This window comes from Thermobia domestica, chromosome 3 (assembly GCF_964235325.1).
Source record: "Thermobia domestica chromosome 3, izTheDome1.hap1.1, whole genome shotgun sequence".
NCBI lineage: Eukaryota > Metazoa > Arthropoda > Insecta > Zygentoma > Lepismatidae > Thermobia > Thermobia domestica.
Genome location: NC_137456.1, coordinates 203,813,588 through 203,827,927, shown reverse-complemented (window position 1 = coordinate 203,827,927; position 14,340 = coordinate 203,813,588).

The window sequence follows — 14,340 nt, the reverse complement described above, 5'->3', positions numbered from 1 at the left end:
TGCATTCTGTCGGGATCTAGGTTCGTATCCAAATAATAAGAAACTTGCTGAATATTTGGTCCCATCTTGTATGTAAGTATTAATGCCAAAAATAACGTGTGGTAGGCATTTCTCCCAATCCGTATGCTGTTCCTGTACAAAAAAAAATTGAGACAATTTTGTATAATTTTGTTAGTTTGCTCTACTAATCGTATTGGAGCGTGATTATATGCTGGTGAGTGTTTATAGGTGAAATCGTACTTTCTTGCTAGATGTTGTAGACGAGCAGTTCCCATGGACTGGATGTTGGTCCCAACACTGTATTGTAAATGCTCCGAATTTTAGAATGATGTATTCTAAAAATCTTGCTATATTTTCAACATTTATTGTGTCTACTGTCTTTGCAATAACATAAGGTGTAGCTAATTCTGTGCGTAATAACATATATTTATTTCGTCCCTCTTTGCTTGGGAATGACCCTAGTTCATCATATACCCATGTTGTTGCTATATTTCTACAGGGTGATTTATTAGTTCGGCCTGTTTCTTTTGTGGTAGCTTCTTTAGCTGTTGACAGTCTTGACACGTACGTATTTTGTGGACAAGGTAGATTTTGAGACGCGGCGTATAAAATTTCTTTATAGCGATTTTATAGGATTTTGAGAAACCAAAATGAGGGTTGGTTGTCTGGCGGTGGAAAGGTGTGAACTAGAAGTTGGCTAACGATTTGGATATGCATAGAAGATATAAAAAAAAACATAATCAGGATGGTTTTGTTTCCTATATAACATGCCGTTTCTAAGACAAAAAAATCTTGCTGATCTGTGTAGATCTTGTCCGGTTCTTTTCCTTCTAAAACAGAAATGATGTCTTTGTAACTGTCGTCCTTACGTTGCTCTCTTACAATGTCTGGTAGAAGGTCGTTATTTTCTACTTCTATAGTATTGACTTGAAGACTATTTGATCTAAATGCATAATAATCTTCGCCTTTTTCTTCGCTATTTTCTTTTTCTTCTTCCTTCTTCATATATTGTTTTTGTTCAAGGCTACTAATTATATCTGCTGGATGTTTGGACCCAGGTAAATACCGTATATTGAAATCATTATCGATTGAGAATAGTTTGTATCTGGTATATTTCCCGACTTTATCAGGTTGTGTGTTCATCGTTGCTATGCATTTTGCGTCTACGTAAAGATTGAATTTTCTATTTAGTAGAAAGTAGCGAAATTTCCGCAAGGTATATATGAACGCGTACAATTATTTTTGCCAAATACTAGCTTTCTGTTCACTTTTCGTGAATCTTTGAGAACAATAAGCAACTACCTTCTCAGTATCAGTTTTTGGGTCATAGCAAGCGAGTATGACAACTATTTGCATTTGTCTGTACTACTGTCGCTATATAGGCGAATTTCTAGAGATTCGTCAAAATGAGCGAGTGAAGGATCTTTTAGTATGTCTTCTTTTAATTGTTCAAAAGAATATCATGCTCCTCTGTCCATTGAAATTTAGATTTAGAGGTTACTAATTGCTGAAAAGGCTCAATTTTTATTGTGAAATCTTTAATACGCGCTCTGAGATATGAACATAACCCGATAAAACTTTTGAGAATCCGCTCGTTGTAGTTGGCTTTTTAAAATTTCTTATTTTCTTAGCTATCTTTGGATATATTTTAATAGATTGTCCACTAAGAAGGTGTCCTAACACGTTAAGCTCTTGGTAACCTATGTCTGTCTTCTTGGGAGATACCCGAAAACCGTGTTTTCTAAACTTCTTATATAGTAATTCTAAATCTTGTAACTGCTGTGGAAAGCTGTAAGCGCCGGAAATAATATCATCTGCAAAACTTGTAATCTTATCGGGTAGCCCTTCCAAAATCATTCTCGTTGCTATACTTAGACTTTGACTTGAAGTACGATGGCCCATCGGGCACCTTAAAAATTTGTACGACTTTGTTATGATTGAGCTCGAAGGTCATATATTTTCGGTTCTTAGGATGCAGCAAAATTTGGAAGTAACAACTAGAAAGGTGAATACTTGTTATGAAGGTTTTCCCTTTATAGAGCTTAGAACGTCTTCTGTAGATTGAAATGGGATTGATAAATACTTGGTATAGCTATTACACTTCTGTACATTGAGAACTATCCTAAATTCTTGTGTGTTATGTTTCCGGAGCACCAGAAGTGGAGAACAAAATTTATTGTTGTCTGTGGGTCTAATTATTTTTGCATTGATAGGTTGTTGAATCTGTTGGTCTACCTGGCCCCTGATATGTAAAGGAATAGGTGGGAACGGTCGTGAAATACTGCATACTTAGAAATCTTTATTTTATGACCATACCACCCTAAAATATCCAATGTCATCAGGAGCATACTTAAAAATATCCCCGTACGTGAATAATAATTCATAAACTGCTTGCTTTTGCTTTTCGTCTAAGTTGGGGTTGACGTCAAAGAGCTCTTTATTGAAACGTTTTCCTGTGTATTTTAATCGTTCTTCAGTTTCTTCTTTCGTCTTAAACAGGTAGGTTTTTTTTCTAAAAAATTTGGTTCTAAGGCGTTAAGAGAAATTTCGTGCCCTTCCTCAAGAACCACAACTGGGGTATTCCTCTTTCTAGAGACGCTGTTGCTATTAGGATATGAAATTAAAATCGTCATTTTGCCTGGTTTTGTCTTCTGGTCGAGAGCATTTAACCTGTTTCTCGAGTATTCCAGAAAGCAATGATATGTACAAGAATCCCGCATCAGCTATTTTTTCTTTCCTCCTACTTGAATGAACGTATGCGAGCGTGGAAGAAGTATTATCTGCTTAGTCACGTATAAGCAGTTTTGGTTTGTCTGCGATATTATCTGAGTTGTAAAAGGTGGCAGCGTATTTTCCCTTGTTTTCAGCTGGTAGCTGAGGCTTCCGACGATATTTAAAGAAAGAAATATGTTCTTGTTTAAGTCGATGGTGGAATGCGAACGTTGGAGAATTCAACTCCTATAATTATGGGCATTGTCTTGTTAATTATTCGAAAGCAATGAGTGAACGTTGTTTATCCTATTTTAAATTTTATCAGCTCTATTTGATTTAAACATTGTTTCCCGATATTCCTTTTACTATTGTCTGAAATGGAATTAGACTTGTCCCAGGGACAAGGAATCGGATGGCGAGACCGATATCGTACTCCTTGTATCAATTATTGCATTTTGAGGTCCTGATTTGGTTCTAATTGTTAAATGTGATCGGTTGTTTTCGTCTTCTAGAGTGACGTTTTCTCTTCTTTCTGCCAATTGTTCTGATTGCTGTTCTATCATAAGAATTTCGTAAACTATATCATTGTGCTTGCTAATTGTCATTGGTCTTCATGTTTCGAATGCTGATGGTTGTCTGTACCCCTTGGCAAGGGGCGGCCTTACACGTATTTGGAAGCTTATAACAAATGGATGAACCCTGTCCCCGCTTCCGGCATATTGCGCATACTAAAATTTGATCTTCTGTGGGTGTAGCCTGCTGACTGTTCTCGGCTTGTCCCTGTTTTTTCTTCCTTTATTATTGTTCTTCCTATATCCCTGATTTCTATTCTTCGGTTGGTTTCTATAACTTGTCTGCGCTATCACTAGCGACAATGTTGCCATTTTATTGGCCGAGGTGGATAGATCATGCTTTGGAGGATTTTTCTCGCGGTGGGGAACGGTCTTTGGTTCTTGAGTCGTGTTCTGATATTCTTGAGGATTAGGTACTGATGGGTGAGAAGTCGTTAATGATGGATTCGATTGATATGTATTAAATTGTTTTGGGATACAGGTACATAATTGTTCATTGGTTCTGTGATGGGTTACGTCTCTATAGAATATGTATGGTGATATGACTGTGTATAGAATACATTATCTTTAGCTCAGTTGGTAATGCATATGATATATTCTGTGGGTTAGGTATAGGATTTTGGCCTATAGCATGTGCAGTTTTTGTGATAGCTCTGCATGCTCTCTTTTTCGTAAAAGGTCATTGACGGCTTCCAAGGTGTTCAATTTAGTCTGTTAGGCGTCTACTGTTGCAAACCTTTCTAACGCTATCTTGTTAAGGAAATTTCTCTGTAATCCCTAGAATAAATGATGGATCTTTTGTTCTTCTATGGCCTCCGGTAATAACTGCCTCATTGCTCGGAGTTTACCCAAAAATATGAATCTATGGACTCATCTATCCCTTATTGGACTTCGAATAACTCCTGTTCCGCCTTATACAATGGAACCTTCGACCTACTTAGTGCTACTAATTTAGATTTTAAAGTTTCGTAGGACATTGTTCCGAATTGATTTTAGTTTTTCAGCTGCAACACAAGATCTAGTGCCGTGACCTGCAAGCAGGTAGGTAAAATTTCCTTCTTTTTAGCTGGAGACCATGATTGCATGGTGCCATATGATCAAATAGCATGAAAATTATATCCGGGTCCTCATGCACGTGTCCCGAATATTTCGCCAAATGAAGCATATTAAAAGATATATTAGATGCACCCTCTGTCATATTTGTATTATTTCCTTCTGACTTATATGTTTGTTTACCTGATCCAGTTTCCGGCATAAAATCGCACTCGGTGAAGATAAGAAGAAAAGGAGGGAGAAATAGTGAAACTTAGATGGATTTTGACACTGACCTCATCAGTGCCTGCTAAAAAGTTAATAAAAAGAGCGTCCCGTAGAAACTCCGGTGCCTACACCCCGCAATAATTTTATAGGTAGAGACTAAATGACGTTCCGGTTGAGTCTTTTCCCTTCACCAACTTTATTGCAAAATTCTAATTACAAATGTCTTTGATTACAAAGAGTAAATAGTGTCTTTTCTTAACGACCAAATGAAGGAATATCGATTTTTTGCCGGATGCTCCTTCCGCTCATGGCAGCATCCAGAACACTGGCAAGGTTTATTGTGAGATTATGGATAACCCCCTCAGCTCACGGCAGCCTCGCAAGGGTTCAGTTGAAGATGGGATCCATAGTCCAGTGCGACATAGGGCATAGGAAAGGTGTACTCCTAGTTCAATGCGACCTCAGAGCAGGTGATGGTTAGTTGATCAGTTGAACGACTGATACCAGGTTCCTCCGTGGTAGCGCTTTTGTTCTCTTCGGGTCCGTTCGTGTCTTCTGTGTTGACTTCTCGTCTGTTTCATTGTTTATAATTAATAACACGTGTTGTATTAACATGTGCTCCTCTTATGATGTGGGGATCTTACAATATATATATATATATATAAAGGATATGAAGGATAATAAAAAGAGAAAATTCTTATATTCTTTTTATTTTTCACCTATATACTAGTTTTCTGCACATATCACATTTCGTTATTATTGTTATTGTGTAATTATGGTTCCCTCAATTCATATTTCATACTGACGAATGTATGTGTGAATGATTTAGTAATTATTGATTAAAGACAAATTCCTTAGAGCCACTACAATTTTATAACGTCCAATTTTTTTCTGGACCACCCCTAAAGAAAGGACAGTATCATTTAACTGGGTAGCCAAAAAATAATAAAGTATTCAGTTTGGCACCGTGGCTTACTACAGACTTCCTAACTACCTTCTACCATCTTCGTACATTCGATTCATACATCTCATAATAGTGCAACTAGCTTAAATCTCGATCAGTGGAACGCTATCTTATCCAATCTTCTTGCAATCTGGCGTACCGCAAGGCTCATTTTTTTGTCTCCTTTATTATGCTAATTTACGTCGCCGACCCTGCTATTCCTAATACCACCTCAATATTTTAGTTCGCTGACGCCACTACTTTCCTTACAGCTGTCTGCGCTGTACGATCTCTTGAAAAAACGATGCAAGTAATTATTGACGCATTTGTGCGCTGGTGTCATGTGTGAAGACTGAATATTAACTATTTCAATACATAATCCATAGTTTTCTTATTACGTAGACGCCGCTCTCCAGTACACTGAAGTTCCTCTGTACTTCACCTTCACGTTGATCATACACCTGTTCCCCTGTCGACTACTATTACGTACCTCGGTGTCATTTTAGACATTCACGTTACCTGGACTACACATTTCACCAAAATCATAGGTCAAGCACAAAATCGACTTAATTTTTTCATACTTTTAGGTAACCAACCTGAGGGCTAAGGGCACATATCATACTAAGTACATATAAAACGTTCATGCAGAGTACATTAATATATGGTCATACAACCTGGACATCTTCACCCTTAGCTATCCTGGAGCGCTATGCTATGCGCCTAGAATAGGGAATATACCTGCTGCATCCAACACGATTATTTTATTAGCTGATCGACTTTCCACCACTCTTAACACATCTCGAACAATTTCGTATCCGATATATTTGCAAACGTTTCGCTCAGCGCCACTCCATATTGTTTGATATACTCCGCTACCACTGAAATACCGGTAAAATACTAGGACATTTGAACTAGTTCTGGTGGCGTAGAGTGTTGTGGATAGTCATGATATGTTGTCTTGAGAAGCTTAATCATTTGCAAAATAAATAAATAAATAATAAATCTCCCTGTCTTGCCATTTTCGTTCTATGGAGATGAAATGACTAATTGGTATAAATCAGTAATCCTAGTGGAACTGTAAGGGGTGGCATATAAAAATAATCGAAACTACTGATATTAGTGTCAAATCCATAGTTTTCACGGTCGCTGAGATGAACAGTTACAACTCTGATGCCGTTTAATTCCAAGTGCAGCCCCATCGACATGAACTATGTGTAAGAATGGGTGAAAAATTCTAAAGTGACGGAGAGTAATTCGAACTCATAGTTTCCAGGGTCGCTAAACTGACTAGTGACAATAAACTGACTAGTCCTAGACTCCAGGCCCCAACGAGTCTAGGACTCACTTTAAGGGGCAATACAGTTAAATTGCTTATACCCATTGAAATACAAAATTCAATTGCTTATACATGGTATATATATACCAGGGCATTTTTAAGCCAACTTTTTGTACCAAAAAGGATACCCGGGCCAAGCACTTGGATACCCGGGCCAAGCACTTGGATACCCAGGCCCAGCCGTTTGGATACCCTGTGCACTTCATAAATCTTTAAATTACTGGAAAAGTACTTGAACAATAAATTACTTGAATTACTGTAAATTTAAAATTACTTTAATATACTTCAGTTTTGTGACTACATGTTTTAGCAAGTATTTTGTGGATAGGTATAAAATTGGAGAGCTTCATTCTTGAAATTTTAGCTATTCCTCTTTCCTTCGTTTCGCGCACTCATTTGTCTATCTCTAGATCCTAGCACTTTCATTCTACTCTAATACAGAGAAAGTTAATGGACCGACTAAAGAGGTAGGAAGGTTGAAGCCGAACTCTCACATCAGTAACGATCCAAATGACGTTTGGATTATGCACCTTTTGTATAGTTTCTGGGAGAAAATAACAGAAGAAAACAATTTGAATATTTAATTTTTATGAAATTTAATTTTTACTTATCCTTAGCGTACAATACTCTCTCGGTTTGTTACAATTAAGACTCATTATTTCTGATAAAATATTGAGAATAGAACATTTACAACACTTTTGGGAACACTTTGCGTTGCGACGATAGCCACTTAGATCAAAATCGGCAATTTGTAGAGCAAGAAGGAGCTACTGATTCAGTACCGACGCCGATGGCTTTTTAGTGAAAATCTCTCATGCCAAATAGTTAATGTAGCTACGTCAAGTCAAATCCAAGATTGTCGTCTGTCATCTAGAAGGTAGGCCCACCGTTTACAACATATTTGAGGGTAAGATAACCTGCCTATTGAAGAGGAGGTTATTGTCAAGTATTAAAGAGGAGGGCGACAGAATTAGTTAGGCTTGCCATGTTTGTTTTGCTTTGCTTCTTGTATCTTTTCTGGAGACAATTGAATATCGGGTTTCCTAGCATCTATTTCCGTTTTATTGATAAGAGGCGATCACAGACAATTTTTCCTTTGTCAGATTGTCTTTTATTCTTTACCATAACGTGGTTGTTTCACACATCCTACCATCACCAAGGGCGCCGATCCTGCCCCCCAAAGCTCATGTGGGCCCCCCTATTGTATTTATGAATGTACAATATTAGGCATAATTTGAATGCAATTTGTCTTAAAATCCTCATATATATATATATATATATATATATATATATATATATATATATATATATATATATATATATATATATATATATATATATATATATATACCTTCTGCTTCTGAATCCCCCCCCCCCAAGATTTACAGAGAAATCGATGCCCGTGACCATCACACCGATCTACTATGCACTATATTGTTGATATTCATTTGATGCTACGCATATTAGGTTATAAATTTTGATAAAGCAATTTTGATTTTTTTCTTAGGTTGGGTCATATTGAGTGCATACATAATTTTGAAGTTATTATTTTAGAAGCCTGTTGAGGCTAACTTTCAGCTATTCCTGAACTACGCTCTTGCATTCGTAATTCGGTTCGCTTTCCAGAAATTCCCAATTCTCATTATCGCCCAATTCCAGTCTTCTCTAAGATTGTTCTTTTTAACCCAGAAATGCGAATAAGAAAAAAATTTACTCTCCCACATCCCACAATAGAAATAATATACTTACCTTCGGTATGATATTAAATACTCGCCCGCATCGATAAACCCTCACCCCCGGCGAGTGGGCGAGTGGTTATTTCCCGGCTTTAACCTAATCTGTTTTATCCTGGCCTAACATTTCCTGGCAATCAAACATTTCGTATCTATTATAGACAATATCGGTAACTGATATTTGTTCACCAATTTTTCTGGCGCAATTAATAAATGGCACAAACTTGTAGGAAATAGGGATGGCCACATTTATTCGAAAAATACTTTTTTCGAAAAATGGCTTTTTCGCAAACGAAAAACGAATTTTTTTTTGAAAAACGAAAAATGTTTCGGAAAACGAAAAACGAAAGAAATCGAAATAGAAGGACAAAGTTTGGAGATGGAACACGAAGGGACGAAACGAAAATGAAGAGAAATTTGAAGTTGCGAAAGAGCAACATTTCCTTCCCTGCCTGGTTTGATTGAAGTTATAAACAAAAGAAAATAAACGCATCATTACATACATACATTATCATTACATAAGCTTTAGTCCTGAACTGAAATTAAATAGTATCTTATTTCGCTGATGCGGCGTGTTCTAATCGTAATAGCTATTTGAGACTGCTTTTATCTCGTACTCGACTTTGCTGATACCGTACGTGGTTTCATATTCGCTGTGACTGAATATTTTGATAACAATAAAAGATTGTTGTTTAGAGAAAGGACATGTGTTTTACGATATCAACACTTCTGATATGTTTATTGGTCTAGTGGGAGAAACATTAGTTCGTTACGAGGAATACCCAACCGACGTTCACTATATCAGTTACCAACGCAGAGCTTGTTTCGAACTATATAAGAGAACTGCAAGAAGAGATATTTTCGGGAAGTATTTACCATGGGAAAGTCGAATATATGGGAACATTTCACTCGTGAAAAGAGTGGTTTTTCTTCAAAATGCAATTACTGTCGAAGTATTACCCACAATCGAAATTCAACGACTGGCTTGTGGTACCATTTAAGATCACAACATGTTGGTGTTATACAGGAAACATCAAGACAGCAGTCACTGGAAGAGATTATTCAAGCCGAGGGTGATCCAGAGATGGAGCCACAAAAGAAACAGAGGTAAGTGATTGTATATAGGGTCTACATATCTATTGGTGTCATTTGAAGCTTCTACCCTCCTCCCCGAGTGGTGTTTAACACTCTTAGGGTAAAAATGAAAAATACCGTGACACGAACACACTTAGTGGACTATTTATCTTTACACTCTTGCGACTTTTAGAATAATATATAAAAAAGGTGAAATTTTGTTACAAACTAAGGATGCTACAGTATCACGAACATCCACAAAGATCCAAATGTTTTTGGCTTCTATAACAGTAATTAATAACATGAACGGGGCATGCACATCCACAGTACATTAGTGTTACATACTATGATCATGATATGATTTATTTCAAATAAATAGGTACAAAAAGTTGTCATCATAGGTATTTTGCCATTATTGGCAAGTCACTTGCCGCAACTGAGAAGCTTCCATGCTCCTTAGTCTTCACGTAAAGGATTGCAATTTGACTTTTTTCCCGAAAGATTTTATTTCGATAACTGCTTGGATGAGTATCATATCCAATAACATAGAAGGTTTTCAACGGACGTAAAGATCATAATGCAGTTTACAGCAATTTGATATCTCAAACTGATCTGGATATGATATGCATTGGTAAAGTTTGCAACACTGGTTAAAATTATGTAATTGCAAGAATTTATTGTAATTACAAGTACCAAAATCTGTTTCTGTAATGTTATAAAAGCAAAGAGGATCAAGATACATTACAAACAATCCCCAAATACGTCATTTTTAGGAGTATCGCTATCAGTATTCTCGTTTTTCATACCCCCTGAACGATTTGAGATATCAAATTGCTGCAAAGCAGGGACGGCACTAAGGGTGGGCGGGGGTGGGCGACCGCCCACCCGATGAATGGCCTTGCACACCCATCCGCCCACCCCAACAGAAGTAGAATAATGAAGGTGACATCATGTACTTCAAAAGCAATAGGTATTACTATTGATTGTAATGTAATAGGTTCTAGGACCCCGTTTAACTCTGCAATGAACAATGATTTTATTTATAAACATAATTCCAGATACAGCTGAACGCCAATTTACACTGGAATAAGCAGTCTTCATCCTAAAAGTGAACATTTCCTCTCATTTGAGAAAATTGGACCACTTGCACGTCATTATGGATGCGATGTCGATAGTGTAGAGGTGGAAATGAAACTTCTCCCGAAAGTCTTGAAACGCTATGAGGAGGAAAAGCAATGCAAAATTACCTCCGTTTATCGGTTTACTGAAGTGATGGATCGTTTCAAAATTGCTTTTCATGAAATTCACAAATTAGCCGTAATTGTTGTCGCCATTCCTGTATCTAGTTCACCACGTGAACGTTCTTTTTCGTGTCTTAGACGGGTTAAAACATATCTAAGAAATCGAATGGCAAACTGTAGCCTAAGCGATCTTTGTTTCCTTTCAGTCGAAAGAAAACTTGTAATGACTATTGCTGTAGAGAATGTGGTAAAATTATTCGATGTTGGACATAACAATCAACGCAATGTACTCCATTAAAGTGCAGGTATAAAAGTTTATTGTAAGCTTGTTCGTACCATGTGATCAATTGTTTAAAATGCATTGTTGTTTCTGTGGATCATGAAGTTTTGTCAATTGCTATTTAATCTTTATCCAATTTATAATTGTTTTATTTATTTTTTTTCAACTTGAGTTTCAATTTCAAAGATTTCTGTGTAAGGAATGATCAAACAATTATGCTGTCGAATTTCCCTATTCTTTTAGTAACATAGATCTTTGCTGTTGCATATAGAGATTACGTCAAAAAATCTAATGTGCACAAATTAAGGATATACGAGAGAAAATATAAACGATTTATATTTTTTGTCTCTTGCTTTTTTGTAAAAAAAAATGCTTCAAAGATAAAAATGTTTGCAATAGTCTATTTTATTCTTGTTTTACTTTAATTTATGTATTGTGTATTTTATGATATTAACGAAAGGTAGAGTATTATCTGTTAGTCTGTGTTGTTTGAACCTTCTTTATTTCTATGCATTCATGTGCATTCTTGGAGGGAGAGAAGGTAAAGCTGTCTTGGACTTCATCGACTACACAGTACACACAGTTGTTAAAAAAACTGGAAATAGAGCTAGTGTCTTTGCTACGTGGAATTCGGTAGGTCGAGCATATAGCCTCGAACTCCATCAGCCCATCCTAAGTCCTGCATTTCTTCAGTCCCACCAGGTGAATGCCGGAATTGTACCTTCTATAAGGCCAAGACAGCTGTTTTCTACATCCTTGTCCCTCCCCTATTTCGGTCTGAGCCTTAGCTAACTAAAGAGTTTAAAGATTGAAACTTAACTATTTTCCAAAAAATCTCTACATTGCCCAGTTCTTATTTTCATTGTCCGCCCACCCAGCAACTAGGTCCGCCCTTTTCCGCCCACCCCATCAAACTTTTGTGGCGCCGTCCCTGCTGCAAAGGCTCCGAGAAGTTTACGTCTTTTGAGAATCACCTACGTGATTAGACGTTTTATTTATGTAAGACATTTTTCGAAAAAAGTCTAATTTTCAATTTCTTATATTCATTCGAAATAAGCCATGGTCTAGTATTCGACACTAAGGTACTTCGGGTTTCCATTTCACTGTCTGTCTCACTTCTATTCATAGACAGATCAAGGGGGAAAGGTCATTCACCTTCCTGAGTTTCACAATCACCAGTGCTACAAAAGTCGGTAAGAGAGAAAACAGAATCTTTCACTACCTTCTTTCCTCACCATTGAGTTCATCCAGAATCCGCCTCTGCTTTTATAAATACTATTATCAGGTTTCTGAAGTTTCGGTGCTTGTCATATTGCAGCGTCCTTAATTTGCAACACTGGATAACAAATTTGTGTTGTAAGTTTTCGTTTAATATTTAGATTTGAGATACGTAATAACATGGCATAGTGCCGTTAAAAATATAACTTTATATTGTTGGCAACACTATTAATTTTTTGGTACTGCAGAGTTTATTAGACAGAGTTCCCTTGTCGTTATTTGCATCTTACAAAATTCCAGCCATTTTTATCAATTAGTTTTAAAATTACATGGGCATATCAAGATCAATGGTCCATCTCAAATTTTTATACTATAAAGTCGAGAAGTTCCATTATATATAATATAAGCCTAAGTAATCATTTTTTCTTTCTTTAAATGTAAAACCTCAAATGATTGTCGCGTTTCCCTCTTTTAAAGAGACCCAAGATTTTTTCAAGTGAAAAGAAAAGATATAAATAGAAGAATCGCAATCTAGTTTTTATTTTAAGCTTAACACCTTGCAAATGTGTTCCGATGATGATGATGAGGATATTGGTTTTAGTTTAGCGTTCTCCTCAGCTATAGAGACGTGAACTCAGCGTAACATAAGACACAAACAACTTGAGTTCCAGCCTGGAATCGAACCCGGTCTCCCGAGCCGAAGTTGCATACGCTAAACATATAGTCACGGGAGACCTCGAATGGGGCTGCGTAACTAAGGGAGATGCTAATGAGCAAAATAATGGAATTAAGAAATTTAAAGGAAAGGGAAGAACCGGGAAAGCCCACATGCACGGTGTTTATCCAGCAAAAATCTATACAATTAGTGACGACGCCAAAGAGGGGAAGAGGTTAGTTCTTTGATGCAACGCTACGCCGCCTACAGACCTATTGTAATGTAGGCTAAACAATATCAGGATTATTTGATAGTTTCAAATTTATCTGTGCCTGAGTGGTTGATGGAAGATAAGACACCCCAAAACACAGTTTCAACATAAATAGAAATTGGAAGCTAATTATGAATATTTTTAACGTTTGTTTGTGTATGAGTAAACATTTAAAACATAACTTTGAACACTTCTGGTGTAAGCTAAAAGCACTTTTTTAATTTTCTACTTTATTTTCTCGGAAACAAATGTAAGCAAATATTTTCTCCTAATTCTGTACCTAAGCGTCGCTTCTCCCTCAAAACCTGTGCCCCTCAGTTGTATAGAACTATCATTTTCGCTGTACAAAACATAGATCCTCCACCATCACCAAAATTTTCTCTGTCCCTCTCTTAACCCCTTGAAGAAATTAAAGCTGACGTCGTCACTGACTTTATACTTAACATTCATTATAATACACAATTTTTTTCTACTAGTCAACTCAAAGGTTGGTACAGAGATTGCCGTAGTTGCGAGCAGTAGTTTTGAATATTTGATAGCATGAAGTAATTATCGACTAGTACTACGGTTTTCAATGTTTTAGTTAGTGGCAAGATGGCCACATTGAGTAGGGACCACTGGTTGGGCCAAGTTTATGAGTAGTGATCCTAGCCCCCAGTCTTCCTGTAGCTTACCACTGATATATGACTCGTCGAATTTTCTTCTGATTTAGGCGCTAGTTGTAAAAATGAGGCGCCAACTCAGAAACTGCTGGCAGGTAAAAATTGGGAATAGTAATTTTTAAAAAATAGCTTGGCGCCCGGGACTTTTCGTGAAACTACTATATATATACACAGTGGTGGATCCAAGGGGAGCTATAGCCCCCCTTGACCCTCAGGTATACACTGGATAAAATGAATATATATAAATGAAACTACTTCTTTCGGAGAGTCTGGTCTCCTATCTTTCAAAGTAAAATTTAAAATGATGCTACTGCACAAATTTAATAATGGAATTACGTGCATAGTCCATTGGTTATATTTTAATATTTTGGATACTTGTTTCT